General features: G+C 39.8%; 1 pseudogene; it reads left to right on the forward strand.

Annotated features, from left to right (window-relative positions):
* Positions 1 to 9,081, forward strand: part of LOC107660844 (dimethylglycine dehydrogenase, mitochondrial-like) — a 28,433-nt pseudogene that overhangs the window by 8,093 nt on the left and 11,259 nt on the right.

A 9,081-nucleotide genomic window follows, 5' to 3' on the forward strand; every position in this document is an offset into this window, starting at 1 on the left:
CACTCACTGTGTGCTCATACTGTGGTCACAATGTGCGGTCACTGCACACTCACTTTGTGGTCACAATGTGCGGTCACTGCACACTCACTGTGCTCTCATACTGTGGTCACAATGTGAGGTCACTGCACACTCACTGTGTGCTCATACTGTGGTCACAATGTGAGGTCACTGCACACTCACTGTGTGCTCATACTGTGGTCACAATGTGAGGTCACTGCACACTCACTGTGTGCTCATACTGTGGTCACAATGTGAGGTCACTGCACACTCACTGTGTGCTCATACTGTGGTCACAATGTGAGGTCACTGCACACTCACTGTGTGCTCATACTGTGGTCACAATGTGAGGTCACTGCACACTCACTGTGTGCTCATACTGTGGTCACAATGTGAGGTCACTGCACACTCACTGTGTGCTCATACTGTGGTCACAATGTGAGGTCACTGCACACTCACTGTGTGCTCATACTGTGGTCACAATGTGAGGTCACTGCACACTCACTGTGTGCTCATACTGTGGTCACAATGTGAGGTCACTGCACACTCACTGTGTGCTCATACTGTGGTCACAATGTGAGGTCACTGCACACTCACTGTGTGCTCATACTGTGGTCACAATGTGAGGTCACTGCACACTCACTGTGTGCTCATACTGTGGTCACAATGTGAGGTCACTGCACACTCACTGTGTGCTCATACTGTGGTCACAATGTGAGGTCACTGCACACTCACTGTGTGCTCATACTGTGGTCACAATGTGAGGTCACTGCACACTCACTGTGTGCTCATACTGTGGTCACAATGTGAGGTCACTGCACACTCACTGTGTGCTCATACTGTGGTCACAATGTGAGGTCACTGCACACTCACTGTGTGCTCATACTGTGGTCACAATGTGAGGTCACTGCACACTCACTGTGTGCTCATACTGTGGTCACAATGTGAGGTCACTGCACACTCACTGTGTGCTCATACTGTGGTCACAATGTGAGGTCACTGCACACTCACTGTGTGCTCATACTGTGGTCACAATGTGAGGTCACTGCACACTCACTGTGTGCTCATACTGTGGTCACAATGTGAGGTCACTGCACACTCACTGTGTGCTCATACTGTGGTCACAATGTGAGGTCACTGCACACTCACTGTGTGCTCATACTGTGGTCACAATGTGAGGTCACTGCACACTCACTGTGTGCTCATACTGTGGTCACAATGTGAGGTCACTGCACACTCACTGTGTGCTCATACTGTGGTCACAATGTGAGGTCACTGCACACTCACTGTGTGCTCATACTGTGGTCACAATGTGAGGTCACTGCACACTCACTGTGTGCTCATACTGTGGTCACAATGTGAGGTCACTGCACACTCACTGTGTGCTCATACTGTGGTCACAATGTGAGGTCACTGCACACTCACTGTGTGCTCATACTGTGGTCACAATGTGAGGTCACTGCACACTCACTGTGTGCTCATACTGTGGTCACAATGTGAGGTCACTGCACACTCACTGTGTGCTCATACTGTGGTCACAATGTGAGGTCACTGCACACTCACTGTGTGCTCATACTGTGGTCACAATGTGAGGTCACTGCACACTCACTGTGTGCTCATACTGTGGTCACAATGTGAGGTCACTGCACACTCACTGTGTGCTCATACTGTGGTCACAATGTGAGGTCACTGCACACTCACTGTGTGCTCATACTGTGGTCACAATGTGAGGTCACTGCACACTCACTGTGTGCTCATACTGTGGTCACAATGTGAGGTCACTGCACACTCACTGTGTGCTCATACTGTGGTCACAATGTGAGGTCACTGCACACTCACTGTGTGCTCATACTGTGGTCACAATGTGAGGTCACTGCACACTCACTGTGTGCTCATACTGTGGTCACAATGTGAGGTCACTGCACACTCACTGTGTGCTCATACTGTGGTCACAATGTGAGGTCACTGCACACTCACTGTGTGCTCATACTGTGGTCACAATGTGAGGTCACTGCACACTCACTGTGTGCTCATACTGTGGTCACAATGTGAGGTCACTGCACACTCACTGTGTGCTCATACTGTGGTCACAATGTGAGGTCACTGCACACTCACTGTGTGCTCATACTGTGGTCACAATGTGAGGTCACTGCACACTCACTGTGTGCTCATACTGTGGTCACAATGTGAGGTCACTGCACACTCACTGTGTGCTCATACTGTGGTCACAATGTGAGGTCACTGCACACTCACTGTGTGCTCATACTGTGGTCACAATGTGAGGTCACTGCACACTCACTGTGTGCTCATACTGTGGTCACAATGTGAGGTCACTGCACACTCACTGTGTGCTCATACTGTGGTCACAATGTGAGGTCACTGCACACTCACTGTGTGCTCATACTGTGGTCACAATGTGAGGTCACTGCACACTCACTGTGTGCTCATACTGTGGTCACAATGTGAGGTCACTGCACACTCACTGTGTGCTCATACTGTGGTCACAATGTGAGGTCACTGCACACTCACTGTGTGCTCATACTGTGGTCACAATGTGAGGTCACTGCACACTCACTGTGTGCTCATACTGTGGTCACAATGTGAGGTCACTGCACACTCACTGTGTGCTCATACTGTGGTCACAATGTGAGGTCACTGCACACTCACTGTGTGCTCATACTGTGGTCACAATGTGAGGTCACTGCACACTCACTGTGTGCTCATACTGTGGTCACAATGTGAGGTCACTGCACACTCACTGTGTGCTCATACTGTGGTCACAATGTGAGGTCACTGCACACTCACTGTGTGCTCATACTGTGGTCACAATGTGAGGTCACTGCACACTCACTGTGTGCTCATACTGTGGTCACAATGTGAGGTCACTGCACACTCACTGTGTGCTCATACTGTGGTCACAATGTGAGGTCACTGCACACTCACTGTGCGCTCATACTGTGGTCACAATGTGCGGTCACTGCAGACTCACTGTGCGCTCATACTGTGGTCACAATGTGAGCTCACATATTGGTATTATAATATCATATTAGCATATGTGAATAGCAATTAAAGAAACCACTCACCATTTCTCCAGTGTAACAATTCCACACATACACTCTCTCTCACACACACACACACACTCACTCACACTCACTCTTACACATACACACATACACACACACACACACACACACACACAAACACACAAACACATATACACACACACACACACACACACACATATACACACACATATGCACACACACACACATATACACACCACACACACACACACACACACATATATATACAGTGCATTCAGTTCAATGTTGATTCAGTTCAGTTCAATAACTGTGATTTTGTTCAATATGACTCAATTCAATAATTGATTCAGTTCAATAAGGCAAGGTAAGGCAAGTTTATTTATATAGCACATTCATATGCTATATGCTATACCAATGTGTTTAGTATTCATACACATTGGTAATTCAAAGTGCTTTACATAAAAGGAATTAAAATAATCATAACAAATAATCACAACAATAAAAACAAGGAATTTACAAACTTTTAAAATTAATTTAAAATTAATTAAAACAGTTAAGAATAGAAGATGTTTATACATAAAATAACAATAACTGCGATTCAGTTCAATGTGATTCAGTTCAATAACTGTAATTCAGTTAAATATGGTTCAGTTCAGTAAATGTGATTGTTCAACACGATTCAGTTCAATAACTGTGATTGCTGGTTCTACAACTCAGATGTGAATTTTTTTCACTTTTGTGCTTTAAAAATGTACGTTTTTTTCATAAAGACTACAATAACATACTTATTTTATTTTACTTTTTAATCAAAAACACTGAATTATCACAAATAATCACAACAATAAAAACAAGGAATTTACAAACTTTTAAAATTAATTTAAAATTAATTAAAACAGTTAAGAATAGAAGATGTTTATACATAAAATAACAATAACTGCGATTCAGTTCAATGTGATTCAGTTCAATAACTGTAATTCAGTTAAATATGGTTCAGTTCAGTAAATGTGATTGTTCAACACGATTCAGTTCAATAACTGTGATTGCTGGTTCTACAACTCAGATGTGAATTTTTTTCACTTTTGTGCTTTAAAAATGTACGTTTTTTTCATAAAGACTACAATAACATACTTATTTTATTTTACTTTTTAATCAAAAACACTGAATTATCATGAATCATTGACCAGATTGATTACAGAATATAGATATGTACAGATGATGAATTATAATTATTTTAGAATTATAATTATTAGAATTAAACAGATTATAGAATACACATGTACAAATTATAGGATTATATTTTATTATAGAATTCGATTTATGCAGATTTTAGAATACATATATGAAGATGACAGAATTATACTTTATAACAGAATTAAATTTACGATTATACAGATTATAGAATAAATAAATACAATTAGATTATAAATAAAATCAGATTATAGAATTAGAATTAGATTATAGAATTAATACATAATAAAATATATATAAATGATCAAATGTATGTATATATATATATATATATATAAAATGTATTAATTATAGTTATTATACAGATTATAGAAGACGCACATATTTTTTATTGTAACACATGAAAAGTAAATAATTGCTTCCACACATCATACCGTGGTGATGATTGACAGGTACGGTATCATTCACTCTGGAGGAGTGGGGAAGTTTCTGAGCGACTGGATCGTGAGCGGCGAGCCTCCGGATGACTATGCACTTATGCACTATGTACTCAACCATGTAGTGTATGGATTATATAAGGTTATTATGTCATTCATAATTGGAGTCTGATAGCCCCTCCCCCTTCGGTTCATAATTAAAGCTGCGACAGTGGAGTGCATGAAGTGTCCAACATTCCACACTTCGTTTTTTCGGTTATTTAAGTGCATCATCCGGGTATTTAAAGTGCACTTGTTCTTTTTGGAATTTTCAGTGTGAACGCACTACTCGCACTATTCATACTACAAAACGTCATAGAATAGTGCATAAGTACGCGATTTGGGACGCTCAGGGTTGTAAAAATTCCGTTATAATCTATTATTACTATTATAATATCACATGTAATTGCTTGTATTTTTGCTCACATTTTCATTTTTTATAATAATGAACCTACAGGATGAGCATGTATGTAGGCTTATGCATTTATTTATCGGAGTGTCTATTTGCACTGGTTCCACCCATCAGTTCCAGCGGCGTAGGCGTAGGTGGTAAAGCCAGTGCTTTTAACGCAATCGACCCGAGTTCGAATCTGCCTTTTGGCTAACTTTTTCCCCTCGTTTTTTCAAATCTCGTATCACATTGGAAAAGCATTTATTTTCGATAAAAATGAAGGAAATAATCGAAAAGTTAAAAAATCAAAGTATTGGGTAGGGTTATGGTAGGTGTAGGGAGGGCTTTATTGTCCCAAAAATGTGGCAGTCATTTAATAACTTGAATTAAAATTATAATTTACACTCAATACGTTATTATTGTATACCGTTTTATAATGTACTACAATACTGAGGTGCAGATAATTGCCACTATGTGCATTAAGTAGTATAAATAGCAGAAAATCCTGCTATTTTCACTCTTCATGTTCAACAACACACACCTCGCAGTGACAGCGAAGGCCACTATAAACAAGAAAATATGCTAGAAACATAGATTTCTCGATTTTAATAGACTCTAATTTTTATGAACCAATATCGATTCTTAAATCCCAATCGATGCTGTTTTCAGTTGATGAATGATTATATAAGGTTATTATGTCATTCATAATTGGAGTCTGATAGCCCCTCCCCCTTCGGTTCATAATTAAAGCTGCGACAGTGGAGTGCATGAAGTGTCCAACATTCCACACTTCGTTTTTTCGGTTATTTAAGTGCATCATCCGAATATTTAAAGTGCACTTTCTCTATTTGGAATTTTCAGTGTGAACGTACTACTCGCGCTATTTATACTACAAAACGGCATAGAATCATGAACAAGTACATTTGTTGTACATAAGTTTGTGACATTTAATTACCACCTTTCAGTGACAGCGAAGGCCACTATAAACAAGAAAATATGCTAGAAACATAGATTTCTCGATTTTAATAGACTCTAATTTTTATGAACCAATATCGATTCTTAAATCCCAATCGATGCTGTTTTCAGTTGATGAATGAACCGTACATATATAGTGCGCCTCCCATCCAATAAATTCAAATTCTATCAATTTTATTAGAAAATTCAAGCAATAAATACCGTTTAGGTGCTCTTTAATGTGGCGTGATCAGATCAAGCGAACTGATCATCTCTTTCGCTTAACTAGTGGATAATCGCAACATATAATCATTGCAGTTAATAGTGTTCACCGTCTGTTTGATTACGTCATTAACTGCATGAATTTTACTGTACATTTCTGCCATATAGACATCAACTTGACATAGTCACCACTGATAAGCTACTACTAAATATAATGTAGAAACTTTAAAATAGAAACTTACATTTTCCGTAGAGTTGCTTTGCAACGATTTGTTTCGTGAGAAGCGCTATACAAATAAACTTGAATTGAATTGAATACTCACCTGAGCATAATCAAAGGCATAGTAAAAGACTGGTGACGGTTTTATTTTTGTTCTGGAGCTGATGATTCCATGCTCTGCTGCTACCAACTGGACAGGGTGGGAATTACAGTTATAAATTACAGTAGATCTCCCTCAAAGTGACAGATGTGATGCGTGATGTGGACGATCTCTGCGCTCTGACTGGTTTCAGTGGGTTACCCGAAGGAGGAGCGCCTAACCGGGTCAGCGGCGTCTATGAGCTGCTGAAGGACAGATGCTCCATGGGCTTCCACGCAGGATGGGAGCAGCCGCATTACTTCCACAAACCCGGAGACGACTCCGGATACAAGTGAGCATCAGAAATCATTCACTAATGATGGAGCTTAACCTTCATCCTTCCCTCGCGGTTTCTAACAAAGCTTTCCCTCGTGGGTTAAACCAGAAGGCCTAAGATGAAAGTTTTTTTTTTTAATCCATTTTTATATATTTTTTCTTAATTTTTATTTTATAAAATTTGTATTTACCTTGTTTTCTTTAATCATGCGTGTTATAATGTGTTTGCGCGTTGGGGGGGTGGGGGTGTAAGTGTTTTTTGCCTTGGGAATATTTGAAAGTCTCAGTCATTCGTTTGGATATAAATTTTTTCTGGATTGTGTCAGATTTTGTATTTAAACAAAAAAATCTAATAAAAATGTTTTTCGACATTCCATTCATTGCTATCAAAGTGACCCACGAGGGAAGCATTTGTTACTGTTTTTACACTCACATAAAGTCCTCAAATCCACTTAATTTTTTTTGTGTGTGATCCATGTTCAAGTGTGACAAAATTAAATGAAAAAAAAAAATTTTTTCGACATTCCATTCATTCCTATGGTCGGGGAAGGATTTGTAATTTTTTTTAAAATACAGCCACATAAAGTCCTCAAATCCATTCAATTTTTTTGTGTGTGATCCATGTTAAAGTGGAACAAACGTCACAAATTCTTGCGCCACTCAGATGAACAAAAAAAATAAAAAATACAAAAACATTTGGGGTCAGAATGACCCGAGGATGAAGGTTAGACGTTTGTGGTCGGTAAGATTTATAATGTTTCTAAAAGAAGTATTTTCTGCTCACCAAAGCTGCATTTATTTGAACACAAATACAGTAAAAACAGTGAAATATTACAGTTTATGCTTACAGGGGTGTTGAATGCTTGAATCTGATTGGCTGACGAACGTTCTGAGGTGTGCAATTATTTTCACGCGGTACTCTGACGATTTTATCAGTAAAATAGTTTAGCGACTTAAAAGCTACATGACATTTCTCACAAGCGAGGTAACAACGGCGCTGTTCGTGAAGAAGATGAATATAAAGTTTGACTGTTAGTACAGACGCTGCTGCAGAACACTGTTGAGAGACACAGACTCTCTCTCTAATAACTTAGTTATTAGCTGCTGCATTTTTCTCATAATTCAACGGCCCGGAGTCAATTGTTCCTTACTTAAACTAGCTGTTTTCTATGTGAATATCTGTTAAACTGTAATTTATTTCTGTGATGCGCAGCTGTATTTTCAGCATCATTACTCCAGTCTTCAGTGTCACATGATCTTCAGAAATCATTCTAATATGCTGATTTGCTGCTCAAGAAACATTTCTGATTATTATCAATGTTGAAAACAGTTGTGCTGCACAATATTTTTGTGGAAACTGTGATACATTTTATTTTTCAGGATTCACAGATGAACAGAAAGTTCAGAAGAACAGCATTTATTTGCAATAGATATCTTTTGTAACATTATAAATGTCTTTACTCTCACTTTTGATCAATTTAAAGCGTCTTCAATGAATAAAACGAATGATTTAAAAAAAAAAAATGTTACTGACCCCAAATGTTTTACATTAGTGTAAGTAATGCTATAATTAAGTGAAATGTGCTGCTCTGATTGGAGGATTGTGAGTGCGTGTCTCTCTCGGGTCCTGTGTGCAGACCCAGCTTCAGAAGGACTAACTGGTTCGGGCCGATCGGCCGCGAGTGTAAACTGGTGATGGAGGGTGTGGGTGTGATTGACCTTTCACCTTTTGGGAAGTTCATCGTGAAAGGAGAAGATTCACACCGTCTGCTCGACCGGCTGTTCGCCAACACACTGCCAAAGGTGAGAGAAACAGGACAGGACCACCACAGTAAGATGTGCTACAGTATGTTTGAGTGAAATATTACAGACAGCCTGATGATCTGGACCAGAGGTTTATGACAGCAGAATCTGTGTGTGTGTGTGTGTGTGTGTGAGAGAGTGTCTATGTGTGTGTGTGTGTGAGTGAGTGTGTGAGAACGTGTGTGTGTGTGTGAGTGTGTGTGTGTGTGAGAGAGAGTGTGTGTGTGTGTGTGTGAGAGTGTGAGTGTGTGAGCCAGTGTGTGTCTGTATGTGTGTGTGAGAGTGTGTGTGTGTGTGTTTGTGTACTGGTTTATATATCCTGGTGGGGACTTAAACCTGACTACACACAGACTCATGGGGACTCATGTCAC

Source organism: Sinocyclocheilus anshuiensis, unplaced genomic scaffold (assembly GCF_001515605.1).
Source record: "Sinocyclocheilus anshuiensis isolate Anshui unplaced genomic scaffold, SAMN03320099.WGS_v1.1 scaffold1875, whole genome shotgun sequence".
Taxonomy (NCBI): domain Eukaryota; kingdom Metazoa; phylum Chordata; class Actinopteri; order Cypriniformes; family Cyprinidae; genus Sinocyclocheilus; species Sinocyclocheilus anshuiensis.